We start from the raw sequence: 12,224 nt of genomic DNA, 5'->3' as shown, positions 1-12,224 counted from the left end.
TTGACCCGGTGCATGTTTAATCTGTTTAATTATCCAAAAGATGAAAACCAAAAAAATCCTAAAAAGTAGTGCGAATATGTCATTACTAACTCTATTAATAACTCCACTAATTATTATATCAATATTTAGTGCAATGGTGGTACCTACCTACCTACCTCTAAAAGGTAATAGTTCAATTAGGACAATTCACAAAAAAAAAAACAGCTCTGGAAAAAAAAATTAAGAGACCACTTCAGTTTCTGAATCAGTTTCTCTGATTTTGCTATTTATATATATATATATATATATATATATATATATATATATATATATATATATATATATATATATATATATATATTTGAGTAAAATTAACATGATTATTTTATTCTATAAACTATGGACAATATTTCTCCCAAATTTCAAATAAAAATATTGTCATGCAGAGCATTTATTTTGCACAAAATGAGAACTGGCTGAAATAACAAAAAAGAGCTTTTAGACCTCAAATAATCCAAACAAAACAAGTTCATATTCATGAAGTTTTAAGAGTTCCAAAATCAATATTTGTTGGAATAATCCTGTTTTTTTCACAGTTGTCAAGCACCTTGGCATGTTCTCCTCCACCAGTCTTACACACTGCTTTTGGATAACTTTATGCCACTCCTGGTGTGACAATTCAAGCATATCCACTTGGTTTGATGGCTTGTGATCATCCATCTTCCTCTTGATATTATTCCAGAGGTTTTCAGTTTGGTAAAATGAAGGAAAAACATTATCATTAAGTGGTCTCTTATTTTTTCCAGAACTGTATTTTCACATTTTAAGTTCATATGGATTACCTTAACATTCCTATTATGTTCGTCAAGAACAGCAAGGGTGTTTCCGGGTCAGTTTGACTCGATACATGTTTAATTATCCAAAAGATGTCTGAAACAAACAAAAAAAAACCTAAAAGCAGTGTAAATATTTAATTACTACCTCCATTGCTAGTTATGCTATCAATTTAGTGCAGTGGAAATCTGCGCTTTGGTCTGATGAGTCCAAATTTGAGATCTTTGGTTCCAACCGCCGTGTCTTTGTAGGACGAAGAAAAGGTGAATGGATGGAATCCACGTGCCTGGTTCCCACTGTGAAGCATGGAGGAGGAGTTGTGATGATGTGGGGGTGTTTTGCTGGTGAACCCAATTAAGATGGTTTGGGGTGAGCTGGACCGCAGAGTGAAGGCAAAGGCACCAACATGTGCTAAACACCTCTGGGAACTCCTTTAAGACAGTTGGAAAACCATTTCAGGTGAACACCTCTTGAAGCTCATTAAAAGAATGCCAAGAGTGTGCAAAGCAGTAATCAGAGCTAAGGGTGGCTATTTTGAAGAAACTAGAATGTAAAACATGTTTTCAGTTATTTCACCTTTTTTTGTTAAGTACATAAAACTCCACATGTGTTCGCTCATTGTTTTGATGCCTTCAGTGAGAAGCTACAATGTAAATAATCATGAAAATAAAGAAAACGCATTGAATGAGAAGGTGTGTCCAAACTTTTAGCCTGTACTGAATATAATAGGTAATGTCAACAGGTGATTTTAATCATGGTTTTATATAAAAACTCTATCCACAAAAGGCTGAGACTTTGAGGAGCAAAGACAGGTGGAGGAGTTTAGTTTGTTAACAAATTTATGAGAAAATTATTGAATTGCTCAAAAGCAATGCCCCTTAAAGAAACATTGGAAGGCACTTCAAACAAGGGATGATTGCAAGCCTAGTCTGAACACTGGGAATGTGTGGTTGCTTTTACTCATTCAGAAATAATAACTACATGGGCAAAGGATTACTTTGGGGAACCTTTATCAAATACTGCAATATGGATTTACATTTGTAAATGATACATAAAACTTTACTGTGCAAAACAGAAGCTTAACGTTAACCATGTCCAGAAGCAGCATCAACATCTCTTGTCTCTGAGGCATCTGGGATGGACCATCACACAGTGTAAACATGTTCAAGATTCAAGATGTTCAAGATTCAAGATTTAAAGTTTAATGTCATATACACAGAGAACCAAGTAGTTGTGTTGTTCAATGAAATTATCATTCTGCACTTTCTCTCAGAAAAAGTACTACATAAGAAAAATATTTTTCAAATAATAAACATTTTACGTCACTTCTCATTTCTAGAGGAGGACTGGAGGAGTCCGATTCAGCATCATCAACATCGAACAATGAACAGTGTACAGATGGTCCAGGTGAACAAAGAGGATTCTTAGATGTGAAGAATAGAATGTGGAGAATTTTGAAATTTTCTATACACTTCTCAAGAGATTTAATTAATGGGACAATCCAAATTTATAGAATGGTGTTGCTGACTTGAAATGTAGAAATAGACAGGTGCTTTTAAAAAAATAGAATATTATTGAAAAGTTAACTAATTTTAAGTAATTCAATTCAAAAAGTTTAACTCATATTATATAGATTCATTTGGGAAGCCATGTCATTTGCTGGTGGTGGTCCACTGTTTTAAGTCCAGTGACAGAGCAGCGTCTACCAGGAAATGTTACTGCACTTCATGTTTTCCTCTGCTGCCCACAATGTCAAAAGTACCAATTGGTCTTATACAGTGTTTATACAGTGTTTAACATTTCTGAGATACTGACTTTTGGTTGTTCATTCAGCTGTCTGTAATTAATCTATATAATATATGACTTTCACTTTTTACTTTAATTACTCACATAAATTAACTTTTTGATAATATTCTATTTTCTTGATGCACCTGTATATTACAAAAAAAACTAAGTTTGATGGTTTAATCAGTTTACAAGGGCTCTTCCAACATAATCAACTGACCAATTAACAGTGTTTTGTTGATCAATTTTAACATTAAAAATCTTAGGACACCTAAAACTATTTTAGCCAGATTTTCATTATATTACATTACATTTGGCAGACTTACAATATTGAAGCACAGAAGTTAAAGGTAAAAACATCTTTATACAGGACCTAAAGGAGGTCAAAGGGAAATAATGGGATAGAGAAGTGAAGGAGGGGAAGAAGGAATTGAGGTTAGAAGTAGTTAGTTAGTTAGTGGTGTTAGAAGAGTAGGTGCTCTTTGAAGAGCTAAAGATAGCGAGAGATTCTCCTGATCTGGTAGTGGAAGGTAGTTTGTTCCACCATTGGGGAACTCTGTATGAGAACAGCCTGGATTGCTTTCTGTGAAAGCATTTTCAGTGTATAACTAACCAATGTTAATGTTAATGTTGTTCCTAGACCCCTTACACAAATATTTTGGAACCTTTAATCTGAGACAACTAGTCTATCAGTAGTCACCATTGGGTCAGTTTTATATGAGTATATGAGTTCAGTGAACTCAAACAGTTTAAGAAAACAAAATAATGTGAGCATAAATAGCACAGTGTGCTAACTATACCTGTTGTGGATAAATTAAGTGAATTGTAATAACTCCAGGTATGATGACGTTACTGAAGTTTTACAGTTATATTATTTTCTTTAATTTTTATTTTTATTTAGTCATTACTGTAGCATTTAGCCAACCTAAAACCACATTCAACAGCAGAGAAAGTGCCAACCTGTTCTAACAATCTTTAACATTGATGATTTATACATTTATACTAGTTATATTACATGAAAAAAGTTCATGTCATCTAACATATTTAGGACAATAGAGAATATTTTTCAAATTCTCATTTATTTCACAGAAACCCAGGCCATGAAGGCAATGTTCCCTCACTAATTATAAACAGAGGCCTTATGTTAACAATGTTCAGAACTGTTAACTTCTCTGGCCTCAACACAAAGTCCAAATAGCATGGTCTGTAATGGTATGGGGTAGGGAGAGTGTATTGATGCTCTGATTGCACCTATTCAGCATACAGCAGGTTTGGCTACCAATTACAATTTACAGAGTTGAAAGAAATGTTTCATCCCAGATTTGTGAAAAAAAAAAAACAATAAACTAGAATAACAGTTTTTGTTTTCACAATATCTCAAGCCATTCTTATTTTCAGCCACAAGAAGGCAGTGCTCCCTCACTGAATCCTCCCAGTTTCCTTCACTGATATCTGTTTCCATGTGTTTCATGCAAACAACGAAAGGTCCAGTATTGGTGTCAAATTTATGGTTTAAGTGTCATTATGCTGTAGTTACCTGCACTGATTATTTAATAATGCTGAAACCTTGCTAAGTTGTTATTTGATATTTCATCTCCCTTTAGGTGATGTCTCATTCTAAGGCAAAAAAGCAAATAATTTATATGTGACTCACATACACATAGCCTTAAACAATTAAAACATTTGGCAAGATTTTATTTGACTATATTGTAACTATATTACATAGAGACTTTGTGACACATGCATGCATGACACATATTCACATGTTCACCATTCTATCAGCTCCACTGAGCATATGGCACTATAATGTTCTATGATTACAGACTGTGGTCCTTCTATTTCTCTGAATACTTAATTACCCTTCTTTCACTCTGTTCTTCAATGGTCAGGAGGACCCCAGAGGACCACCAAAGAGAAGCTATTATTTTGGTGGTGGGTGATTCTTATTAATGCAGTGACACTGGCATGGTGGTTGTGTGTTAGTGTGTGTTGTAGTGGTATGAGTGGATCAGAAACAGCAGTGCTGCTGGAGTTTTAAACACCTTGTTGTAACTGCTGGACTGTGAATAGTCCACTATCCAGAAATATCCAGACATAAGTGTCTTGTCACCACTGATGAAAGATTACAGAATGAACAACACAAAATTTAAAATTAGGTTAAGCTCTGTTTTATTTTCAGCTGAATATTATTTTTATTATGTATACATCTCCTATTTTTTAATTGATTAATTGTTTGGGTTTTAAAATAGTAAAAACTAAGTAGGATTCTTCGTTCGGTTGCATTTTCTTCTAATATCGGTATTCTCAAACCTACTTGGGAATTATGCATCATAGCAGTGTAACAAATTACATAATTTTGATGTATCAAATATGTCAATCAAATGAGTAATTTTTATAAATACATAAATGATAAAAGCATACTTTTCCTAATACATTATTTAACACTCTTCTTTTGTTATGAGGTTCCAATAAATAATACGTTTAAGTAAAAGCTTGGTGTGATTGTACAACATAGGATATAACTACACTTATCAAATAGTGGTCCAATTAGCGATAAGCAATATATTGTAAATATAAATATAAATATATTAGAAAGATAGGAAACAATTACCATATTGTAATATTGTGCATGCTACAAATATTTGCATAATGCATTTCTATGTACAGTAAATGGTTCTGGATGTACGACACTCGACAGAATGCAAATATTTCAACAATGCCATGCAATTTATTGAGCGAGTTAAATACCTTCAACAGTGCAACTGTCTTATGTTTATTATTTAAAAATATACATCATTGGTACACAGTTAGTCACATAGTATTTGGGTGTTTTTAATGTTCAAAACCTTATCAAACTTTATCAAACTCGTTCTATTTCAGCATGTTGTAAATAATCAACATTACTCTTAAGCAAATTAAGATTGAGTTTTTTAGTCTTATTGCCCAGCTCTAGATACACTTAAGACTGAACTATTATTGGTGGTATTTTGAGGTCAAAAAATTTAAAGCCACATGAACGCAAGCACAGCAGACATTAGCATTTGAGCTGGGGTGAATTTAACCCTGTCACTATAACCTCAACAACCATTAAACTTTGTGGAAAGATTTCATTTAGTGTCTTTAATCAAGAAAATCGGTTATGTAAGTAAATTAGCAGGCCACACAATCCAATAGCTGACTTTGAGGACAGGACTGATCAATGAAAGGAGAGTGATTAGCACAGGGCCGATGTTCGCTATCAGTCACATGGTGTCAGATTCTGCTCTCTTGTTGCATAAGGCCTGCACAGCAGTTCATTTACAGCAGTAAGGCTGATTGCAGCGGCTGTAGAACATGTTGAGAAGGCACTGTGGAGTTAATGAGAGAGCACTCTAAATGTCAAGTTTGCACGCTCATAAATTACCTCACATAGAGGATGAGCTGTGCTGTCACTACATTTGACACAAAGGTAGCTAGCTGCTGCTTGTCATTTTCCGTTGCCATAGTGATGCAAGCAGATGAATTACAGCGCCATGGCAACAGGCCCATCAAGAAAATACCTACCACCTTTTATTTCCTTCCAGTAACTTTTGCTAATGCATATCTGGAAGAGTTTATAGGATTCCCTCTCTCTCTCTCTGTCAGTCTTTGACAAAACTGAATGTAAGTTTTTTTTGTAAGTGTTTGCATTGTTGCATATGAGTGCTAATCTCAGTTTACCACAATTTCCTATGTCCATAAACCCCCGAATCTGCATACTTTATCTAAAATACACAGTAATTACAGGAAGCTGCATACCAAGTCCTGAACATCTGGAAAACGTTTTGTTCCAGAGTTTTGGGGCTTTATAAGAAAATGCTCTATCACCTGCTAAAGCCCTCTGAATACTAATTCTGGGAACTAGTAAGTTCCCACAGCATTCTTTTGCTTCCATAGGGCTTGGCAAAAAATCATGGGACACAAAAATAGTCATTTGTTTAATTTCATTTGTCATGTTTGTGTAATTTTCAGCTGTTATTAAAGTTATCCTGGAGGCTCTAGATATTTATGTACAGGCATAGAAGTCATAGAAGCATTTTCTCACTCACTCACTCATCGACAACCACTTTATCTGTTAAGGGTCGCGGGGGGCTGGAGCCCAAATCGGGCGCAAGGCAGAATACACCCTGGACAGGCCGCCAATCCATCGCAGAGAAGCATTTTTTTATATTTCACCATCCAGATAATTGTAAAGGCATTCACTGACGTTGAGGTCTGGATTCTGGGATGGTGAGTCCATTGGTCTAAGAATACCAGAAGCTTTAGCAGTTTGATTCACATTTCATTATTTTTAATGCCTCAGTAAGCTCCATAATTGTTTAGACCCACACACAATAGAAAGATGATCAGAAATAACTTTTTCTTCTTTTAAAGATGAAAGCTTTAATCACTGTTTATCTAATGGAGGGAGGGTTGGGGGTCTTGCACAGTCATAAGTCATAATCTCCCTTATGTCTCTTACTTTTTCCTTATGTATGGGTAACTTCTAATCAGTAGTTCCCAGTCCTTTGCAACTTACTTAAAGAAACACAAAACTTTCTGACATTTGTGAGTGAGTCTGAAAACTCGACAGCATGCTGGTTGCAAAATAACATGACTTATCAAAATTAACAAACAATGCCTGATAGTAGGTGGCTTATGGATGGGACATTTCATTTTTGAAGTAGTGTAGTGAAGTATTGTTTGTTCCTCGATCTGAAGGGTCATGTGTGTAGGTAATACAGTTTGTCATAAAAGGCATTGTCATTCACTGTGGCAGCACAGTATGTAGAAATCGTCATGACCGGCAGTGTCTGAAAGAAATCACTTCAACATTTAATAAAGAACACTCACGCCTGAATAACCCACAGGTCAGTGCAGCATACTTTAGCTTACATGGCATGAGACAAAATCACGGGACAAGATACTAGTTCCTGTCCCTTTGACTTTGGCAATCCATTGTCGTGCAGAAATGCTGGTGTTTCTGTAAATTCTTTGTCTGAACTGTAATAGCATGCAGTATATGAGTTATTTATTAGATACCAGGTGTGTACGACCTTCTCCAACAGAGATGCTTTATTCTAAATACTAAATACCTACAGGGACCCACAGGTAGCGTTCTAATTACTTAAAGATGTATGTTTGCATGAGCTCACACTGAATAGCCTGTATTGAATCAACGCAGTGGCAGATAAAAACATTTAATTGCATTCTCCCTGTGTGGGCTGTACACAGAGCTGAAGGGGGAATTCAGAAGATTGAGGAAGACCTTTCAATGGTATTGACTGAACAGTAGAGGTCACTCTTCCCTACATTTTGTAAAGTTAGTCTTCAGACACTCAGGATATCCCCTCAAGTTCAAAAAGAAGCAATGCTTTGACTGGTGATCCCATGTTTTCATGTCTCTATCTACATGTATGTAGTTTCTATCTGTTCTTTACCTGTTTTGTTCACTATTATATGCTGTCCTGTTTATCACAGGTCTTCTACGGCCCTGTACTGCGGCAATAATTGTCTAATGACCTTCCAAGACAATCCAGGCCCCCCCAGAGACAGCGCCTTAACAATAGTGACTCATGCATAATATAACCATCTGCTATATCTGCCTCAGTGCCGAGCACAGCATTTCATGTAGATAGAGGGTGAACCTGACTTTGCAGAGTAAAAGAGACACAAGGAGGGAGTGGTGGGCTGACCTTTTTGACCACTGCGGCTGTGTTGTGGGTGGCCGAAGCTCGGCTGCGTGAATCTTACAGCTGAGAAATGAGGTCACGACACTTCATGTTTGTCATTGAGATGAGGTCATCTGGCCAGAAGCGGCTCTGTTAATCCTTTGTGGTTGTTTTCATGAAAACAGGCCTCATGCTCATGTTTTTGTCAGTGTTTATCTACAGACCCAGTGGTGGTGAAATGTGTTGGTGTTTCACTAGCAGTTGAATGCTCGTGGCCTTGACAGTGGCATTTAATTGGAAATGACAGGCTTGTTACTTCAGCGTATGCATGAACAAGCTTTTCTTGTTAAAGAAGCTGAGGAAGCATTTTACACATTCTCAGAATGAATGTGGTTACAGTGCGTTAAGTAAAGGGTATGAGAAAAATTCAGGTGTGGCTGATGGTAAATGATTTTTCTCATTGTTTTCTTAGCAACCCATCATGGCTTTAGTAATATCAGATAAGCTGTTTTTGTAATGCAGGGCTGTGCTGTGCTATTTTCCTCTGTCCTGTAACTCTTGGTGCACTCCCTCAACCCCTCCCCTTACAAGTGGTGCATAGCAAAGCATAGCAAAGTCCTCCAGCCAGCACTGCAGACAGTGGTGGACTTTGGCTTTTTTAAAAGGCTTTTAAATTTAAAGGGACTTATATGAATAAATAAAAAAATATACAAATTAAAAAAATGGTGGTTCATTACTTCTTCATTAGAAAGGCACCTAACTGGGCATATCTTAATGTTTCCAAATCTATATAGCACCGCATTCTATTTTCTCTATTGGAAAGGGACACTGGGACACTGTCTAGTACAGGTGACATAGGATGCAATTAATAACAGTACCTTTTGTTACTGGAAGCACAGAAGTTCATGCATACATGGGCACTCATTAATACACAGAGGGCTCTAGAGGGCACAACATCATGTACATATAACATCATAACATTTATTAGAATATTAAAGTACTTAGTGAAATTTTGCCCCAGAAATGCAGCCAATATGGCCTTTAACTGTCTTTTTTCATTCAAAGGCAGTTTAGCAATATTTTTTCAACCATAGAACAGAGAACACATTTAATAAAATATTCTCTATCATTCTTTATCTATTTACCCTTTAGTCTGATTCTCAAACATTTCACTTTAAATAATAAAGGTGCCAAAACATCTACATCATTGAATTGATCCACCAATTGAAGACTTGTCTTTAAACTGAACAGCCAAATAAAGAGCCATTCAGATTTAAAAGAGTTGGGCGTGGGCATTGGAAGTGATGACTGACTGGCTCTCATAAAAAAAAAAAACTATCTAAAAAAAATGGCAACTTTATAGGAGAAGGAAAAAACTTTTTAACACTAACTGTAACAATCAGTGTAAAAAGATTTTAGCCTAGCTCATTTTGCAATATTTTAGATTTTGTAATAATGTAAAAACACCAAACAGAACCAGTTTTTGACATGAGATGGAAAAGGGCAACTTTTGTTTTCAAACTCTGAAAGTCTGGACTAGTTTTTTCAAAATAGTGACCCTGTTCCAACTCCAGATTGTTTAGTCTGGTTGTGAGATTTAGGATTATTGCAGATTTCCCCATAGAAATAAATGGGGATGCCTGGAGGCATTAAGTGGACCCTTCTGCTCTTCATTCAGGAAATGCCCCCTTCCAAATCTTACTGTTGTGTTTTAATGTGTTTCATTTCATTACTTTCTTCTGAGTATTTTTTATTGTCAAAAAATGTTCTGTTATTGTATAAATGTGCTGTAAACAAAGCAAATAGTATTTCAGAACTTGTAATATTCACACAAACTGAAGTGGAGGTTAAAGCTTAATGAAAAAGCTAAATGACAAAAACATTTTGTGATCATTTTTGCAGGATTATGAGTTTCACGAGCATTAGTTTGAGCAAGATTTAGGCTTTAGATTGTCCATCTGTCAAATTATAACAGAAAAAACTATGTGTTTTCCAGTTTAACATCAAAGTATTTAGATTATGAATAACACAAAGAAGGGACTGGACTTTCTTCACTATTGCCCAAAATACAGGTTCAATAATTAACATTACACACAGAGTAAAAATCCAGTCATTGCATAACTAACTAAAACCACATTTTTTTTTCTCACCAGACATGTTGGTAAGCTGTGTTTTGTCTTGTTTGACAACAGATAGCAGCACAAAGCACCTCTTACTCAAGTAAACAAACAGCCACAGTGACTGATAGGGGGGCTTGGAGAAGGTCAGGGCATGTTGTTGCTGTGCAATATTGTCACTCTCCCTTATAATCAATCTCAATAATCTCATTAGCTTTAGATTTGTTTGCTTAAGAGATTAAGTCTATTTTACCGTGTTGAATTTACCCCAACTGTGTCAATGTAACCTTTCAGCGGCCTCCTTCCTAACTCTGATAATCAGGGTTGACATTTTAGATCCAGCCTGTACAAAAATCAAGATGATATTAACAATTGAACACGCAATAAGTACATTGTGAAAAAAAAAATTGTTAGTCAAAAAACAGCAAAACACTATTAAATTAAGGGTCAAATGTGCTTAAATTAAAATAACTGCACAGACAAAGCTATTCTACTTTCTCTACATATAGATTGATTTTACATTTACCTAATTTCACTGTTAATTTAAAAACTAGAATTTGAAAAAAAACACATTTTATTATTGCTCAACCACAACATGTTCTAACAGTAAAAACATAAACAACAGCTTTTTCACAGAAAGAACAGAAAGAAAAAGAGCAGGCTGTTTTCATAGGGGGCCTCTAAGAGCATCATGGGAACACTGCTTTGTCACAATACTTCTTTGACTTTTTTGTTTTTTCACAGATGGAAAATGTATGTAAAAAAAATTACTTTTCTCTCAGCAGGGGTACCAGAAAAAAATATATATATTATTTTTTTAAAGATTTATGTTCATGCAATTTTCTTGCAGTTACAAACTGTATGTGGCAATGATTTATCTGCATAATGACATCAATTATGTGTAAAATTAAAGAAAATATTGAGAATACTTTTTATTTTACAGTTAGTATTATTAAAAGATAAAAACAGATCATTCATGTAAGGAACGTTTACAATGAAAATAATCATGTAAAATGTATTGGGAACATTTTTACAGCTTTTACAGTCATTTTACAGTGAAGCCTATACACGTATATTAATATAATGTCAAGGGGTTGGTTTGACCTCATTAATTAAAGTACTTTTTTAAAAATAGCATTCCCACTTTGAAAGGAGCACAACACAACAGAGTGCTTTGTACTGAAACTGCAGTGAAATGGATTCTGAAAGGGAAGGCTGTGTTGTTATTCATGTTGGCTTCAGCGTTATGAAAACGGCCCCATCTGCAGACCCTTGTTTTCCACATCATGAGTTCACTGGCTCTGAACAGTCTGAGAGCTGTTCCTCTTGGCGCTGTTATGTAATTTCAGCACATAGCTTGTGTTCTGTCTTACTAAGAAGACTTTGTCTATCTGATAAAATCAAACTGAGGCGTTTAAAAATGTATATTTATTTTGGTGACTCATTTGCCACTTGTACCCAACCACATAGGGTACCTCAACAACCCTTAAACAACTCCAAAGCGACCAGTGCTCTCTGGAAGTGGGAACCATTTAGTTTGCGCAGTAATTCTGTTTTTTTTTTTCTTCAGGAAATGCACTTCTCTAGTTCTTAGTTTTGTTCTTTAATGTAGTTCAAAGAAGACTGCGTCCGGACGGAACTAAAATCCAAGGTTATGATGCTTGCCTTCAGCAGCCAGAGTCTGAGAGAGAGCACAATTGGTCTTGCTCTCTCAAGGGTGGGTAGTGTGATACTTTCCCCCGAGCTTGCTGCTACTCAGTTCAAAAACAAGTGGAGATAGCATTCACCCTCCTAATTGTCTTGCAAATTGCTGAGAAAATGGGATAAAATTTGAATCATA

This window comes from Astyanax mexicanus, chromosome 15 (assembly GCF_023375975.1).
Source record: "Astyanax mexicanus isolate ESR-SI-001 chromosome 15, AstMex3_surface, whole genome shotgun sequence".
NCBI lineage: Eukaryota > Metazoa > Chordata > Actinopteri > Characiformes > Acestrorhamphidae > Astyanax > Astyanax mexicanus.
The sequence above is the reverse complement of the archived record's forward strand: the minus strand, read 5'-3'. Positions refer to the sequence as shown.